This window comes from Taudactylus pleione, unplaced genomic scaffold, assembly GCF_031769625.1.
Source record: "Taudactylus pleione unplaced genomic scaffold, aTauple2 ptg000749l, whole genome shotgun sequence".
NCBI lineage: Eukaryota > Metazoa > Chordata > Amphibia > Anura > Myobatrachidae > Taudactylus > Taudactylus pleione.
The window spans coordinates 1,573,406-1,587,958 of record NW_028285151.1 but is presented as its reverse complement, the minus strand read 5'-3'; positions in this window follow the sequence as shown (position 1 = coordinate 1,587,958).

The following is a 14,553-nucleotide window of genomic DNA, read 5'->3' as shown; positions in this document are numbered from 1 at the left end:
CCTACTCTATACAATTCATAACTACACCTGACATGAAAAAACATTCTCTTGTCATGTATACTACCTATATGTTTTGTATAAAAGGTACGAGCCGCTCGTTGCATGTTATATAGTTACATGAATACAAAAATGAATAACAAAAAAACCCATGGACACTTGCTGCTGCTGCTTGCTGCTGAAAAAATGGCATGGGGGCAGGGGCGGATTGGGATGGAAAACCAGCCCAGGAAAATTTTGGAAGCAGCCCTAATGGGGCGGAGTCTGTTGAGAAGGCGGGGTCTGTGGAGGGGACGGGATACTTTCTCCTTATAGGGCCTGATTCTGAGTTGGAAACAGTCGCCGCCACTACAAATCCCTTGCCTTGTGTACAGCCATGCGTCTGTATGTGCAATGACCGAGATGCTGCAATAGCACTTGGTGCACCTTTCAACGCCAACATCAAAACTTGCACCAGCCCTATGCTAGGTCAGATCACCCAACTGAGTATGGCCTCCAATGTGAACAGGCACAGCCAATGCTCCTTTATAGATACAGTTTGTAGGACACATCTACTCTAATAGGGTTGTAGGTCCCTTTGTGGTCTGCAGGACATCTGCACCAAAACAAAAAAGCAAACTTTGCTGAATTTAAAATGCACATCTATTTTTTTCTGTACCCCTATCTTAAGGGAAAAAAAATTAAACAGGAATGGAGGAGTGTGGCCCGGACATAGCTATGGGTCAGGAGGCAGACAGAATGCTAGCCAGCCACTCTGATTGTGACCGGGGAGCATCCTCTGCCTGCCTCCTGTCTGCGGGCAGTGATGCTTGTGTCTGTAGGTGCCAATGAAAGCAGCAGGGTGTGTTGAGTGGTTAGAGAAAGTCCCTGATAGCTCAGCCCTTCTACCCATAGAGTCGCCACTACCAGCAGCAGTCTTTGCTGCACTCACCCGGTCAGCCTGTCAGCAGAGCTGTAGCTACATATTTTACCACCCTGGGCGAGAGAGAGCACCAGCTCTTTATAAAAAAATAGCTACAGTATATGAGTTTTTACTTTATCGTTTTCTTTTCATGATGTCTGAAGAATGAATCAGTGGTCTTGTCCTCTGAGCTGAGACAGAGTGGGTAGCAAATGTCTTCTGCCAAGGTGAACTTCAATTTGGGGTGCATAGAAGGATAAATACTTTCTGTGTGGGAAAAATTTTTTTGCATGTGCTAATGCTAGGATCTCACCCACATGAGGACAATATTACACACCAGGGGATGTTATTCAACAGAATCAGTTTATAAAGAGGAATGTGGAGGGTTCAGATGGCAAAAAAGTGGCACGTGAGTAGGCCTGAGAGGCACTTAAGTATGGTAAAAAATGTAAATATAAAATAAAAAATAGAGGAATATGCCATGTTGTCTAAAGGTGGGTACACACTGACGATGTGTACCCGAACGATATGTCGGACCAACAGACTGACATATCGTACTGCGGGTACACATTAGAGCTCTGTAATGAACGATGGAACGTTCCCTCCTTTATTAACATGTATAGATATTGGGCCTGATTCAGAGCCGCTCGTAAGCGGCCGCTCGTTCGTTCCAAGCGATGTTTGCCCAACTGCGCATGCGTATGGATCGTAATTCGCATGCGCGAACCAGTCAGTGCGGCCGAAAATCGTTTGTTCGCTAAATAGTGATTGCCCGCTATTTTGAGTGACAGGAGGAGGCGTATGTGGGTGGTAACAGGGGAAGGTGCTTGAAAACGGGGAGTGGAGATCTGAACGCAGGCGTGCTTAAAGGTCAAAACGGGCGTTTTCTGGGTGTGCATAATTAATACAGCAGCGTCATTGACCACGTCACTGGGTTATTTTATAGCCAGAACTGCTCGCAAAATTGTGGTAGCGAAAACCAATCACAAAAATAGCAAGCACTTCATACGCTGGTCGATGTACTCGATTAATCTAATAAATAGCGGACATGACGTAGGATGCGAGCGGCCAGGGGGCGTTTTTTTCAAAATTACGTTCGCATGTTTTGTTCGCTCATTCAGACCTAGAGGCGTGAACAGACCGCAAAGAGCGAACGGTTCATTTGAATAGCCACCCCTATTTTCTGGACGAGCGAGCGCTAATTGCGTCCGGCTCTGAATCAGGCCCATTGTCAGGATTAATCTGCAGCACATCAAACCTGATGACACGATACCACGGGAGCGGGCATAATGTGCATACACACACTGCACAATATGTCGTTACGATTTGGCAAAATCATGACAACATCGTCTCAGTGTGTACCCAGCTTAAATGACAATTACAATGTACAAAAGGAGATTGCGCTGAACAAACAGGCAATGTAGTGACCATATGAACAAATGGATGAACTGTCTTAAACATTAAACACATAATAATAAATCGACACATAGGAAGGAAATCAACCAAGCGTGTGCATCTTTAAATACAGAAATAAACACGATCGGCACTACAGATTTCATGAAAAAGATATACTGTTTTAAAGAAGATATATTATAAAAGCTGACATCAAGCTTTTTATAATATATTCTTTATATTAAAACCGGAGAGTGTCGATCATGTTATTTCTTTTATTACAGTTACACCCTAGTTTATTGCACATATATATGTAATAAATGCCGCCATTCCTTCCCAAATATATATTTAATGATTTTATGCCCCACTCCATCCCGTATATATTATATAGTTAGTCATTTTATGCCCCACATACTCTTTCCGTATACATATTTTATAGTTTATACCCATCATCTCCCCTACTCCTTATTTTATATCCATCACCTCCCAGGCCTTATATATTATACCCATCACCTCTCAGCCCTTATATAATTTATACCCATCACCTCCTCCCAGCCCTTATATAATTTATACCCATCACCTCCCAGCACTTATATAATTTATACCCATCACCTCTCCCACTCCTTATATATTTTACACCCATCAGAGACCACCTCCCCCACTTACATATCTTTTATACCCATCATCTCCCATATATTTTCTGTTCATCAGTCCCCCCTTAATATATTTTAAGCAGCGTTTTAACTTACATTTCAGCAGACAGACTGTGGCTTGGTGTGTGTCCTCCAGCATAGGATGTTCTAGGGCAGGCGCTCCACTCTGCATCATTGAACTGAGTGGGACAGCCAGGACCGTGCACGCCGCTCTGCCTCTCAGAGAGGGATCCTGCAACTGTCACCACAGCTGCGAAGAGGAGGAGGGCCCCAGCTGACCAGGAAGGAGTCGGTGGGACCTGGAGGGGACAACAACATGCTGCAGGAGCTCCCGGTCCCAGAGCGCTCCGCGCGCAGCAAACAGCAAAGGTCCATGGGAGGTGCTGCTGCTGCTGGGCATGCGCAGCAGCCCTCCCGCGGCCATTATACTTCCAGTATAGAACCGCTGCCAGGTTAGAGCTCAGCGGAGCTCTGATCGCGGCAGCCTCCATCCAACCCAGGAGGCATTGTAAGCCGGCCCGCAGATGGGAGCATGGGACCGGCCCAGCGGGAAATAGCCCGCTGTCCCGGTGGCCCAATCCGCCCCTGCATCCCTGCATGGGGGGGTACGAAATGTAAGGTTGGTCTGATCATTTGTGTAATACAATAAAAAAAATATGCAAAATGATTTAAATGTAATATATATAGCACCGTCTTATATTATTTGATGCATATTCCCTACTGACACAGATATCATTTTATAATATTCTTATTAATGTTTCTGCTATCATTAAAGAATAAGTTAACTTTTAGTAAGAAATACATTTTAAAAAATGTGACACCCTCTAGCTGGGTTCAAACAGCCCACATGTGCTTTGTAGCATGTTTTAACTGACACCCAGTGTTGTCACACAGGAAGGGTTAATATCTGGCAATACAAAGATAAAATATATCCGCACAGACTATAATTTATCTAAAGTGTATTAGTAATACTTCCCTCTCACCTAATTAATGTTTCAACTGTATTTACAGTGAGGGGGTGCACCAAGGAATCTATGGGATCCACAACAATACAAGAAGAAAGTATTCCTGTACACGGGGCACTAATAGATTTAACATATCCATTTATTGACATATTATCTATTCCTAATCTTGTGATCAAGAATAAAGGCAAACTGCCCAAATTAATAAAATATAACTTTTTCTACTGCAGGGTCCATAGGGTATCCACAGGATACCTTGGGGTATAGGCGATGGCGGCAGACATCCAGGCACCACAGAGTTAAATTTTCAGCCTCCCAGGATGCACTGGGGTCCCTTTCCTATACCCCGCCCCGAGCCTCAGGCCACTCAGTTTTCGTCGGTGCCTGGCCGGACCAGTCGCACCGTACAGAGGGGGGCTTTTCAAGGCCCCTGAAGATTTCTTTGCAGCTGTGGCTGCACAACTAGAGTGCTCCAGCATAGGACAGTCAGTATTAACGTCCATGCTGTCACTCCTACACCCCGCCGGTACCAGAACGCCGGTACCGATCCGGGCATGCTGGTTGGTAGCTGGGGTCACAGCTAGCGGTGACCCCGGCTACCGGGACTGTGGCCGGATGCACGGGGGACAAGGTAAGCGGCGGGGTCCCGCGGTGGGCACCCGCCGGTAACAGTCCTTTTTGGTCCCCAGGCAGGGGGCTCCCTGGGGACCGGCTGCGCGAGGGGCCAGGTACTGATCCTGCGCCTTCCACTAGACCACCAGGGACAGCTGGCCGCAGCATGTGCGGTACAGCGCGGCGTCCCAGGGGTTAATAGCAGGCCAGGGGAGAACGCCTTCCCTGTTTCACAGCCGGCGTCTCCCCCGCTGCACAGTGCCATTCCACAGCGGTCTGAGCGGGCTGTGTCAGCGCTCCTCCCTCGGGCCCGCCTCCTCTCTGCTCCTCGGTGGCCATTTTCTCACTACATGTGCTGGGAATGACAAACGCTGCTGGAAGCTGTTACAGGTGCCATTGTGGTCCAGGTCCAACGCATACCTCTCCTTCAATTAAGGTCAGTGTATGCAGCACTGTTTCCTACCAGGCTCTGGTCTGTGTAGTTGATCGCAGTGCTTGTAATGCAGGATGTTATCTGTGCATTGTATGTGACTTAAATGCTAGCGCTGTTTGCCTGTACTTTCATTTCTGACTGTCAGCCTTTTTCCTATCCCTGTTCTTCTGCTACAGCCCTTGCGGTGCGGTGTTGCAGGGTGTTTATTACCTCGCAGTAAACGTGGTTTTTCTGTGTGGGAGGTCACATACGCTCTGTTCACACTCCTCATGTCTGAAAGTGAACGAGGATATCCTCTTCCAGCTATAATGTACTGATATCATGTGCAGTTAGCGGAGGGATATGTAGACACTGAGGGTTTATGGAGGGCATGTTGTATTATATATCACGCCCCATTTCTGTCACTGTGCCTGCACAAACAGGTGACCGCCCTCGGCTGGCTAAGATGCTTACAGCCCTTGTGGGCAACGCCCCCTGCGTTTCCCTATAGGGGTTATCGCAGCGAGTGGTGGTCTCATCACATGCAGGGGTCCCTGGACAGTTAATGGTACCCCAGTGTATCCTGTTTTTTGCCCCCCCAGGTCTCGCAGGAGCCTGTGTGGGTGAATTTATTGTCCAAATGGTATAGCACCTGATGGACATTTTACAGGGGGAGTCACCATTTCGGCCTTCTAAACGGCCTTTCGGGTCTCAGACGGGTAAGGACATGACGTCTGATGACGGTGACATTATTGACTTTTTCAGACACGAGCCCCTTAGTGCAGAGGAGGCGTAGTCTGGGTCTAAAGTCTATATACCTGGCCTTATACGGGCAGTCCGTGCGGCTTTGGTTATTACATATCCCCCGTGGCTAAATCCAATTATGCCTTCTTTAAGGGTAAGGGTGTTACCACTGTAATTCCTCTATCTGGTCAGCGGTTCCAGCCTCAAAAATGGTTGACTTTTTGCATACCCCTTTGCGGATAATTATTTTTCCGAATGGGAGTTACCTTTACGGGTAGATTCTCATGTTACACGCATAGTGAGGAGTGCTACGTTGCCCATGCCCCCCAGGTCCTCCTTGCAGGAGGTTACACATTGCAAGGTGCAAATATATCTCTGCACACTGACTCTCCAGCAGAGCAGGTGGATAGTGGCAAATTCTCAGAGACTTAGTCACGTTCATAATGAGACAGCCTTACATATAGCCTACTCCTTTCCAGAATCTCCTCGCCAGCAGTAGCGGCTCGGCAGCAGTAGCGGCTCGCCGCTCCCTGTGGTTGCGCTCTTGGAAAGCGGACGCAGATTCCATTTGGAATGCTTTGCCTTTTACGGGATAGGTCCTGTTTGGCCCTCATCTGAACACACTTGTGGCCCCGCAGGCAGCAGCTACGTCTGCGTGTCTGCCATCGGCTACAGTCCCATCAGGTCCTGGGGCTTCGTCTTTTCGGCCCTGTGAGGCCAGGGTAAGTCTAAAATATAGCTTTCCAAGACAGTCAGTAGCCAGGAAATCTGCTCATCCATAAGAACAGGCTTGGATTACAAGACATCCTACTCCCAAATTGGACTATAAGCCTTCAGCCTCACGGGACGGGCCTCTTCTCGGGGGACCCCAGAGTTGGAGGCCGGCTTCTCCAGTTCGCCCAGTGCTGGTGTCTGACCTCCACGGCCACTGGGGTAAGAGAAGTATTTTCTTGAAGGTATGTCCTCTTCTCCCGGTAACCGCCTCCCAGACGGTTTTTTCGTTACAGGTCTTCTGTCAATTCAAGACAAGGCCCTGTAATTTTTTGAGGGTGTTGCACTCTATACTCCAGGCAGGAGTTATAGTACCTATTCCGTTGCCCCAAAGGGGAACGAGGTGTTACTCCATCCTCTTTCTGGTACAGAAACCCAATGGGTCTTACCTGGACATCCTCAACCTCGAATCCTTCAACAAATTCTTAAGGGTTCCTCGGTTCAGGAGGGGGATCCTGCATTCCATCATTCAATGGAGCCGGGGAATTTTGTGGTGTCGTTGGATATATTCAGGGTGACTACCTGAATGTCCCTATTTCCTTAGCCCACCAGTGTTTTTCCTCAGGTTTGCAGTGGTCGATAAGCATTTCCAGTTTTACCAGGGTTGTGGCAGCCCACCTGCGGATGCAGGGGGTCCGCTTGTTACCCAATCCGGGTGACCTCCTGGTGTTAACAGAGTCTCCAGAGATACTTCAGTGCCATCTGCAACGGACAATATCTGTGTTGCTACGTTAGGGCTAACTGATACACTGGAAATGGTCCTCTCTGATTCTTCACAGAGGATGCTCCATATCCCAACATCTGAGGATCTTTGTGATTGAGAAAAAGATCTCTGCATTACAGGCAAAGGCAAGCAGTTGCCTGCAGAGTCGCCGAGTGTCTATTCACTCGGCAATGTGGTTCCTGGGTTCCAGGGTGTCTCTGTTCGACATGGTGGAGAGTACCCAGTGTCACTCTGAACCTCTAGAAAAATTGATCCTCTCCAGATGGGATGGGTTGCCCCATAGGATAAAGTCAATAGTGCTTTCCCCGGAGGTTTGTCTCTCTCTGGCCTGGTGGTTGCGGAAAACTCAGCTAAACAAGGGGCACCCCCTTTGGGATTGCGGACAGGGTCCTTCTGACGACGGACGCCAGTATCCCTGGCTGGGAAGCAGTGACGGGTCCACACTTGTTCCAGGGCAGGTGGACTCCAGTAGTTTTTGCACTTCCCATAAACATCTGAGAACTTAGAGCAGTATTCAAGGTTCTCCAGCATACAGAACAGGTCCTCCACGGAAATACTGTGCAGGTACAGTCTGACAACGCCATCATGATGGCTTATGTACACCACCTAGGAGTTTCCCGAAGTTGGGCGACACTGACAGTGGTGTCCCGAATTCTGGCTTGGGTGGAAGGCTATATCCCTGCCGTCATCGGCAGTGTTCATTCAGGAATCCTCAGATGGAAAGCAGGCTTTCCCAGCCGTCAGGACGTGCATTCAGGGAAATGTCCTCTTCATCAGGAGGTGTTCAATCTTCTGGTGAACAAGTAGAGCCTTTCAGAGATGAGACTCTTATGGTAGACGTATGTTGGTCCAGTGGACCTTCCAAGTTGTGTACCTCGTCCCTCCGTTATCCCTTCTTCCTCCAATAATAGCAAGAAGGAGCCGCGCTCCTGCTGATAGCTCGTGCGTGGACCAGACGGCACTATTACTCAGATCTTTGGAGTGTTTCAGTTAACACTCCAAAGCTGTTACCTCTACGACCGGACCTGTTGTCTCAGGATCCTGGCTGATACCCAGACCTGGGTTGTCTGTCATTGACGGTGTGGCGGTGGAGACTGCCCTCTTAAGGTCTAGGAGTTTTTACAGCTCTATAGTTAACAGGGCCTATGTCCATGCTAAGAGCTCGGAAGATTTTATCTGCAAGAATTTACCATCAGGTATGGCATACTTTCTTTCAGTTGTTTCACCCTACAGGCTATGCTCCTCGGGTATTCCGGATATCCGAAGTGTTGGCTTTGCTACAGGTGGGCTTAGATACCAGTCTTCGCCTTGCTTACCTGAAGGTGCAGGTTTCTGCCCTGTTGGTTTCATTGTAGGATTGCTACTCTTCCTGATGTCCGCACCTTTGTGGAGGGTGTACATTTTATTCAGCATCCCTTTGTTCATCCTGTGGCTCCTTGGAATTTGGCTGTGGTCTTTAGGGTTTTCTGAGGGCCGCCATTTGATCCACTGGGCTCAGTGAATTTCAAATGGCTTACGGCTAGGAATGTATTCCTTCTGGCCATTGATTTGGCCGGTAGGATCTCAGAATGGGGGGCTGTGTCATGTAGACTTCCCTTTTTTCTCATCTTTCCTAGGAACTGGGCAGTGCTTCGCACTTGCCCTGGTTTTTTTACCTACGGTGGTGTCTAGTTTCCACATCAATGAGGAAATTATAGTACCTGCCTTTACTTCCCCAGTCCTTTCTGCTGGTGAGGCCTCTTTGGATGTGGTATGGGCTCTAAGAATTTAAGTTGACCGTACCAGTCCATTTAGGAAATCAGACTCTCGGTTTTGTCCTTTCTGGTTTCCATAAAAAGGGTTGGCCTGCCATAGCGCTAACTTTGGCAGGATGGATTCACAGGTCTTCCTGTTCCATCCTCTATTAAAGCTCTTCCACTAGGTCTGTGGGTCCTTCGTGGTCAGCTCGACGTGGCGCTTCAGCAGTTCAGCAGTGATTGGCAGCCACGTGGTCATCTGTCCATATTTTTGTAAGGTATTATGTTTTTGATACCTTCGCCTCTCAGGATGCTTCCTTCGGGCGGCGGATTCTCCTTACAGCACAGGAGCGTCCCCACCCTTAATGGATACTGCTTTGGGACATCCCCAAGGTATCCTGTGGATACCCTATGGACCCTGCAGTAGAAAATATGAGATATGGTAAGAACTTACCCTTGTTATCTCTATTTCTACGACTCTCGCCCTGTCGCACCTGTACTGCAGATGGGCTTTGATCTGGTCACCGGTTTCTCCGTCTCCTTCTGGGGAGAATGTGATTCTTGTGTGTTCCAGACTGTCTTCTCTCTCTTTTTTGCTCCTGCTCCGACCTATGGCTTGTTACGAAACTGAGTGGCCTGAGGCTCGGGGGCGGGGTATAGGAGAGGGACCCCAGTGCATCCTGGGAGGCTGAAAATTTAATTCTGTGGTGCCTGGATGTCTGCCGCCATCGCCTATACCCCAAGGTATCCTGTGGAACAATATGGACTTCGTAGAAATAGAGATAACAAGGGTAAGTTCTTACCATATCTCATATTTTTTCATTATCCTAAAATCACAAGCAATCGAAATGTGAAGCACACTTTAAAATTTGAATAATCTACAAATACATTTTTTTATAATGTCTTCAATGATTTGCCTTGCATCTTCATTTCAACACACTTTGGGCCTGATTCATTACGGATCACAACTGCGATTACGCACGCAGACGGCCGATTGTTGCGTACTGCGCATGCATATGCATCGCAGTGCATGCGCGCAAAGACTCCACTGCGATCACAGTGTCCACGCAGACCCATCGCAGCGTGATTAACAGGAAGTGACCATTTGGGGGAGGTTGGCGAAATGCAGACGTTTGAACGCCGTTACAGGGGCGTGCATAAATTAGCCACTGCGATGTCATACGCAGCTTGAGCTGGCACTGCGTGCGATGAGGTTAGCAAATATGGAGTAAGGCCAGACCTGTTGTAATTGTGCGTGAGGCTCCGATGGTACTTGATATTACTGATGGTTTCGCAGACTTGCAATGTATTGCGGATGTGAGTAAGGGGAAGTGGGCGTCCTTATGTTAGGCTGCGACGGCATTGCGATTGCAAACATTATCTTAGTTTTGCCGTGGGTCTGCGTGCATAATCGCAGCTGCCATCGCAATAGCAATCTGTAATTAATCAGGCCCTTTATCCCTATATAGCCATGTTGTCAAATAATATATAAAAAAAGGTTTAACATTTTTTATTTTGGAATAAAGTTATCTTCCATATATATTTGTCTAATGGATAATTCCTCATTGAAAGCATGTATGATGACTGGACCCAATATATTTTTTTCTCCTCCATAGTTTAGTGATGAAATTAATGTTACCATATCACATTATCACCATTGCCAGTGATTTACATACCACTCCACTATTCAAGATGTCAAATATGTGTATTTTCAAGATATACAGGATGTGATTCAATATAGTTATTAGTATCATCCTTCATTGAGAGGGAGACAGGATTAATCTTCTTACAGCTAGTTGGACAACGTTTATAACACCTATTCTTAAAATAGTATGTTATTCTTATGTAGAATTAATGCTCTTTCCACACTATGTTATGGTCAGTAAAAAGAATATATTCTTTCACTAATGATACTTTCGGTGTATGTACTAATAATTGCGGTGATGCCGAGATTATTATCAGTGAATTAAAATATCCCTTCAATGTACCAAGGGGAACTCACAGGGACAGCAGTTGCTATAACAGCTGTCCCTGCAAATTATATCCCCGACAAATTAGAGAAGTTTTTTGCAGAATAAAAGACCTCTCCGGGGGAAGCTGAAACTGCGCATGCGCACATTGTCAGCTTCCAGAGTCGGCCGGGGAAGAGATCATAAGAACTCTCTCCTACCCCTGGAGCCGCCATAGGCTCAAAGCAGTTTACACTATCTGAAGATGGTGTAAACTACCGTGGATAAACTCCAAAAAGCTTAGTTTTTTGGAGTTTAGTACACAGGAGTCAGATCGCAGTCCCCATTGACAATAATGGGGACTGCTATCTGCAGCGCTAATTAGCACTTTGCCGAAGATTTCTGTGAAATCTCCTGCATTGTGCTATTAGTACATAAGTATGATACATAAAGTTATGCAGCAACTGCAGCTTCTGTATCATTTTATGTAAAAAAGAGCTTGATACATATGCCCCCCAAGTGAGTATTGGGTTTATAGTAACACCATATAGTTGAAACAGAATCAGGATGGTAATCCCATATTAGGTGTATAATATCCCAATATACAGTAGTACACAGAATCCTTTTTTTTAGTCTCTCTCATTCAGTAGTTGTAGGATATTTAATTAAACAATTTATATAGAATCCAGCTAATGATCCCTTATAAGGTGTGTATCGATCCTGCATAATCCCCTTGCAGTGAGCCAGATAAATTAATTTATTCACCTATAATCTGATTTCACATTATACACAGCATTATGCTCTTTATGCAAGTGTATACAGTATAGTGCTTCTAATAAGAATGGTATGTGACTCACTGTCACTGTAATCTGGCTACTTTTACATTAATATGTCTGGTGATAAGTGATAACCCTTTTTTTCTCATAGTTCTACTAAAACTATACATATAAAGGGTAGTCAATATAATCCATCAGTTATTCACCTCTATTTAAATAATGCAGTGTTTTATATTGCACCCTACGCCTCTCATTGGCATCTAGCTACTTAGTATCACTGTCATGTGAAACAGTGTATCAATAATGTTACAGCTCCTACTCACTGTGTGAGTGTTGGATCTGTTAAATTATGTTCAGGATATTATTCAACGTGTATTCACCCATATATTTTAATAGTGCAGTTTCACCATGGCTGGACACCTGTCTCAATTATATTATCCCTCTTATCAATGTGCACATCAATGTTTTCCAACACAGACACCCAATCATCGGCTATTCAATGTTTCACAATAATTATCTCAACACATCTTATTTGGCAAAAGAGACATTTTTTAATTGTTAAAACCGCAGAGCACACTAACCGGTGTGTACTGCTAAGCCTGACGTACGTTTCCCATTTAGCTTATTCATAGGATATATGATTATAACTGACCATAATATAATGCGGAAAGAATATTACATTTTACATAAGAATAACATACTAATTTTAAGAATAGGTGTTTTAAACTTTGTCCAACTAGCTGTAAGAAGATTAATCCTGTCTCCCTCACAATGGAGGATGATACTTACTAATAACTATATTGAATCACATCCTGTATATCTAGAAAATACAAAAGTACATATTTGACATCTTGAATACTGGAGTGGTATGTAACATTCATTTAATCACTAACCCATGGAAGATAAATAAATATAGTAGGTCTCAGTCAACATACATGCTTTCAATGAGGAATTACACAAGGCAAATCATTGAAGACATTGTATATAAATACATTTGTAGATTATTCAAATTTTAAAGTGTGCTCCATATTTCTCTTGCTTGTGATTTTAGGACAATGAATAAAAGTTATATTTTATTAATTTGGACAGTTTGCCTTTATTCTTGATCAGTAGATTAGGATTAGATGATATGTCAATAATTGGATGAGTTAAATCCTATGAGTGCCCTGTGCATAGGAATACTATCTTCTTGTGTTGTTGTTAATATCTGGCATTCCAGCGCAGGAGTTAAAGTAATGCTTTATTACCTCACAGCACTGAGGTCATTGTTTTGACTTCCACCATGGCCCTAACTTTGTGGAGTTTGTATATTTGCCCCATGTTTGTGTGGGTTTTCTCCGGGTACTCCCGTTCCCTCCCACAATCCAAAAATATATTTGTAAGTTAATTGGCTCTGGCAAACAAATGAACCTTAGTGTTATAGTGTGTGCATGTAAATGTCGTAGTGCATGCACTGCTCATTGCAGATTCCCGATTAGCACATGTGCAGAACGGGTCCTGCAAAGTCGCACGTTGGCCCCTGTATGCCTCATTTTCCAGGAGTGGCAAGGCCAGGACGTAGACTTCCTGGCTTCGCAGAACCTGGTCAGGCTGCGCTAAGCTTCAGGTTATCGCGAAACGTTTGCGACACAGGAGTGTTTCAAGAGTTTCTGGAGCATGTCACATCCTGTGATCCAGTACGCAATAAATATGGCTCCAGAACTTCAGTTCCTGCAGCCATTCTGTGGGTCCATAGAGTTACTCAGGACTGCTAACATTGAATGACCTGTGAATTACATCTTTGTACGCAGATGATTGGATTTGCAAGACACTGGTTTACGTCTCAATACATTACAGCTGCAATGACAATAGCATACAACTCTGAATCAGTCCCTACGTCAGGGAAAATAAATTCAGCTTTTCAAACTATCAGTATCAAGTACCTGCCAGTATTTCTCAGCATTGACACCATTAATCCAGAACAATTCCCCAACTCCATTTGCTGAAATGCAGCCCCAAACTGATGGAACTGCTGGACATCTTCCAATTTCGAAGGGAAGTAAGCATGATGTGTCTTTCATCTAGTGCACTAAATTTCCTCGGCTAACCACTGCATCTACGGTCCTCAACATTGCCCGTTTCTTTGTGCTTCTTCAAGGAGCTTGGACAGCACATCTTGAAACCAGTGGCGTAACTTTGTCCCAGTTGCCTGGAGGCAAGATAAGTGTTGGTGCCCTCCCCCCCCCTGAAAAAAAAATCTACAAAATGCTACTGGGGGAAAATAGGAGGAGTAGTGGGAAGTACTGCAGGGGGCAGGATGGGAGGAGTAGTGGGAAGCACTGCAGGGGGCAGGATGGGAGGAGTAGTGGGAAACACTGCAGGGGGCAGGATAGGAGGAGTAGTGGGAAGCACTGCAGGGGGCAGGATGGGAAGAGTAGTGGGAAGCACTGCAGGGGGCAGGATAGGAGGAGTAGTGGATAGCACTGCAGGGGGCAGGATAGGAGGAGTAGTGGGAAGCACTGCAGGGGACAGGAGTACTAGTGAGAAGGGACTCACCGGGAAGAAGTCCTCTATGCAGGTCCTGGCCAGTGGTTCTCGTCCTGGGGAGAAGTGAGTGCAGGGCAGCAGCTGGGAGACTGCACCGACCGCCGGGGACCAGCTGCTGACACCATGTGCCCTGTCTCCCGGGTCCCGGCCACTCACCCCTCTCCACCAAAGTTCAGACTCAGTGCCACTGCCAGCCGCAGGTGCACTGTGGGAGGCTCCTCAGACAGAAGGGGCAGGCATAGGGTGAGGTCGCGGGCGGTCACATGATACATGACGTCCGTGACCCGCCGATACTATAGAGTGTAGGGAAGCCGGAGGAGGAGCGCCGCTGATGCTGATTGGCGCTCAGCTCAGCAGCTCCTCTGGCTTTCTTTTTACAGTAGAAGTGAACGAAGCCG